The sequence below is a fragment of the Nerophis ophidion genome, linkage group LG07 (assembly GCF_033978795.1).
Source record: "Nerophis ophidion isolate RoL-2023_Sa linkage group LG07, RoL_Noph_v1.0, whole genome shotgun sequence".
Lineage (NCBI taxonomy): Eukaryota > Metazoa > Chordata > Actinopteri > Syngnathiformes > Syngnathidae > Nerophis > Nerophis ophidion.
Window position 1 is genome coordinate 21,054,252 of NC_084617.1, and position 4,746 is coordinate 21,058,997.

At 38.1% G+C, this 4,746-nt stretch overlaps 1 long non-coding RNA gene across 1 annotated transcript; it reads left to right on the top strand.

Annotated features, from left to right (window-relative positions):
* The first annotated feature begins 105 nt into the window (after nucleotides 1-105).
* Nucleotides 106-4,746, top strand: LOC133556032 (uncharacterized). Its single transcript, XR_009807437.1, has 3 exons — nucleotides 106-153; nucleotides 543-655; nucleotides 4,617-4,746. It is a non-coding gene; the product is annotated as an uncharacterized LOC133556032 (long non-coding RNA).

The following is a 4,746-nucleotide window of genomic DNA, read 5'->3' on the forward strand; positions in this document are numbered from 1 at the left end:
AGGTTTAATTTTTATATTCAAAAACTGCTCAAAAAAATCATATCCCTAGATTTTACGTCACTACCGAAGTGTGGCTGATTCCAGATTTAGGCCACACCCCTTCATTTTGGACCAGGAAGTGACATTACATTTCTGCCAATTCATGGCTCAATGGTAAGTAACTTATTCCTAGAGTTTTTAAATAAATGTGTGGTAAAATCTGAAAATCTTTGTGTATCTTTAAAAACTGTCTCTACCAAAACATATTCTCTTCAATTATGTTAATCAGCTTTATGTTTTTATGAGTGTACAACTCTTCAAAGATGTGTTTGCTAGCTATATGCTTGTTAGCATTATTTAGTTATGGTCAAAACTAGTCTGAATTGTCACACCTAAAACATAATGTTTTGGTGGTGACATGATCATTTTGGTAGTGACAAAATTAAATGAAAATTACTTTAATCCTAACATTTTGAAATAATGTGCTCACAAGGTCTTAAAATAAGTGATTATTTTCAATAATCATCCCATCCATCCATTTTCTACCGCGTGTTCCTTTCAAGGTCGAAGGGTGTCGCTGGAGCCTATCTTAGGTGCATTCGGGCGGAAGGCGGAGTACACCCTGGACAAGTCGCCACCTCATCACAAGGCTAACACAGATAGACCGACAACACAGGTGCATGTTTTTGCATTTCAATAATCTATGTAAAGCAAATAAGCACGTCTTTTAATGTCATTGTAGAGTTCAGAGAAAAATAATCAAGACAAACATGCCAAAACCAAATAAAAGAGTGGAAAAGAAAGGTTGAGAGAATACAGAGAAAGAGTGAAGGCTGACCCAGTCAACACTAAGAATATTTGAAGAAGGAATCATAAAGAAATAAGAGAAGAAAGGAAGAAGGAAAGTTTGAAGTCATCAACAATTTATCGGCCAGCTAGCAAAAGAAGGCTAACCCTAGACCTGGAGGTCAAAGACTACGTTTAATCTGCAGGCCAAAGTCGACCAAATCCGATTTTTTTCGAGACCTGATTTTTCAAAGCTGACTGTTTAAATTGTAAGTGACATTTGATATTTATCAGACTTCATTATAGACACGCACAGGCCTCAATGTGGCCCCAATGTCACATGTGCAGTGCGATAAAGTGAAAACAAAGGAAGTTGACTGGATTTTTTAAATGAGCAAAGGAGCAGTGATGGGCAGGCTACTTAGGAAATGTAGTCAGCTAAGCCAAAATATACTCTCGATTGAATGTAGCCAAGCTCCAAGGGAAGATGTGCTCAGACAATTGTAGCAAGCTACACAACAAGCTACACGGCTAAAGTACTTTGCTACATCACATTTAACAGCATTTATATCACATGTATAATATCAATGTTAATGTAATTGAGAGTGTAAAAATGGAACCAATCTGGATCCATTACTATTAACTATCTGTCATTTAGTTGGGGACACCCTATAACTACCTATAGGGGTCCTCGCACAAAAACAATGCATTGTGTGTTTACTCTTTAAACCAAAATCATAACTGCTGTCTTCATATAGGACATGGAACACACATTAAGTTCATTAAGTTTTTCTGCACATAACCAATACCAACTGTTTTAACTAAAAGTCACTGTTTTAATTAAAAACTAAGGTTTTAGGATTTTTTTTCTCTAAACACATTCGTCTAAATATGACTAAAGACATCACCTTCATTACTAAAGGAAAAATCTAATCTGGGGGAGAGAATCCCTCTGTCATTTTCAAGTACGTTTTTTATTGTTTTGAGTAGTCAGCTTGAAGCGTCCCTCTGTCTACGACTCCCATGAGTGTGTGACTGTTATGATTTTGCTTTAATAGTCTCGATGACCCGCCTTATCTTGCCTCCAACAGGCCAGTCCGCAATGTTTTGCCCCAACCTTAGCCAATTGTGGCTCATCATACAAACACCAACCAACCATCATGGATTTTCTCCGTATGTATGGATGTTCTCATTCATCCAGGTCATTTGATTTTCTTCATACTTTTTTGGGGCTTGGATTTGCACACCATCTTTTCTCTTTGTAGCTTAGATGCAAGCTACCTAGCTACATAGATCTAAAAGTAGCTAAGCTACAGGAAAAGCTACCCGTTAAAAAAGTAGCTAAACCACTGCAAAGCTACTGGAGTTAAGCGACATAACTCAGCTTGTTACTGCCCATCACTGCAAGTAAGTCACCACTACAGGAGAAAACACAGATTCGTGTGAGTGGGTTTGTGCCGTGGCTGTTGTGTAGCGCAAGTAGTCAGATGATGAAAAACAACTGAAGGAGGAAGAAAAGAATCGCAAAAAGAAAAGGGATTGTGCTGTACACAAATGACGTAGCTCGACCAAACATGACGTAACGCAAAAAGTTTGTTTAAACGGCAGTCACATTTGAAAAGATCACATTCCGACTACCTCTTGATGTGGCCCAATATGATAGGAAAATATTAGATTTGAAGAAAGAACTAAATTAAACTTATAATAAATCTAGGTTTTTCAACCTCTGTCTAAACTTAATCATAAATATATTTAAAATTACAACATTGAAATAAATCTAAAAAATGTTTTAAGCGGTATTTTCATAAGTTGAAATTCAGGGGTCACGGTTGGGGACAGCTACTTCTTTATACTGTATAAAAAATGATTTTGTATTGTATAAAAAAATATTTTGTATTTTTTTTATCTTATTACTCTCTGTGTGTTTTATCAAACCTTTTTTTATTTTGCTGTACAAACCCCAAAACCATTGAAGTTGGAATGTTGTGTAATTTCTAAATAAAAACAGAATACAATGATTTGCAAATCCTATTCAACCTATATTCAATTGAATAGACTGTAAAGACAAGATACTTAACGTTCGAAGTGGTAAACGTTGTTATTTTTTGCAAATATTAGCTCATTTGAATTTTGATGCCTGCAACATATTTCATAAAATCTGGCACAAGTGGCAAAAAAGTTGAGGAATGCTCATCAAACACTTATTTGGAACATCCCACAGGTGAACAGGCTAATTGGGAACAGGTGGCTGCAATGATTGGGTATAAAAACAGTTTCCTTGAAATGCTCAGTCATTCACAAACAAGGATGGGGCGAGGGTCACCACTTTCTGAACCAATGCGTAAGCAAATTGCCAAACAGTTTAAGAACAACATTTCTCAACGAACTATTGCAAGGAATTTAGGGATTTCACCATCAACGGTCCGTAATATCATCAAAAGGTTCAGACAATCTGGAGAAATCACTGAACGTAAGTGGCAATGCCCGTGACCTTTGATCCCTTAGGCAGTACTGAATCAAAAACCGACATCAGTGTGTAAAAGATATCACCACATGGGCTCAGGAACACCTCAGAAAAACCACTGTCAGTAACTCTAATTTGTTGCTACATCTGTAGGTGCAAGTTAAAACTCTATGATTCAGAGCAAAAGCCATTTGTCAACAACACCCAGAAACACCGCCGGTTGGGCCAGAGCTTATCTAAGATGGACTGATGCAAAGTGGAATAGTGTTCTGTGGTCTGACGAGTCCACATTTAAAATTGTTTTTGGAAACTGTGAACGTCGTGTCCTCTGGACCAAAGTTCAAAAGCCGGCATCTGTGATGGTATGGGGGTGTATTAGTGCCCAAAGCATGGGTAACTTACTCATCTGTGAAGGCAATATTCATGTGAAAGGTACATACAGGTTTTGGAGCAACATATGTTGCCATCCAAGCAATGTTATCATGGATTCCCCCTGCTTATAGTCACATTCTGCACCTGTTACAACAGTGTGGCTTCATAGTTAAAGAATGCTGGTACTAGACTGGTCGGACCCGTTGAAAATGTGTGGTGCTATATGAAGCCTAAAATACCACAACGGAGACCCCAGACTGTTGAACTACTTAAGCTGTTGAACTACATCAAGCAAGAATGGGAAATAATTACAACTGAAAAGCTTCAGAAATTGGTCTCCTCTGTTCCCAAACAAAGTGTTGTTAAAAGGAAAGGCCATGTAACCCAGTGGTAAAAATGCCCGTGCCAACTTTTTTGCAATGCGTTGCTGCCATTAAATTCTAGGTTAATAATTATTTGCAAAACAAAAATTACGTTTCTCTGTTCGAACATTAAATATATTGTCTTTGCAGTCTATTCTATTGAATATAAGTTGAAAAGGATTTGCAAATCATTGTATTCTATTTTTATTAACGAAATACAAAACGTGCCAACTTCACTGGTTTTGGGTTTCGTATTTTGAGGGGGGGGTTTATATTTTTGAAAATGATGATTGGATTTAGAATCAGTATGAATAACAATGGCGATTTGAATGCAAATAGTTTTTCTCGTATACCTTTAGTGGCAAAGGTTAGGACATGCATGTTTTTAAGAATCCTAACTTCCAAGTACTTGAATGGAAACTTGATGACATCAAACTAGTCCTGATTGATGGATGTGCACATGCTGCCTCCTCCACATCAGTGTATTTATAATTGTGTGCGTGCGTGCGTGTGTGTGTGTGTGTGTTCAGGGTCTCAGCAGCTCTGCGGAGAGAATGTCTCAAAATCCTCCCGTCAACTTGCCTTTATGCCGTCAGTCTGGCTGTTATCAGTGCGCCTTTCCAACTGTGACAAATACTTGGGATTTATGTCAGGAGGCTGTCCTCGTCCCGTCCAGTCGGCAACAAAAAGTGCCACAAAACTTTCCCACCGACACCGCCGCCTTGCCGTACAAGAAGAGAAGCCAGAGACCGTACGGGATTACAAATTTGCCCGACAGTAAAG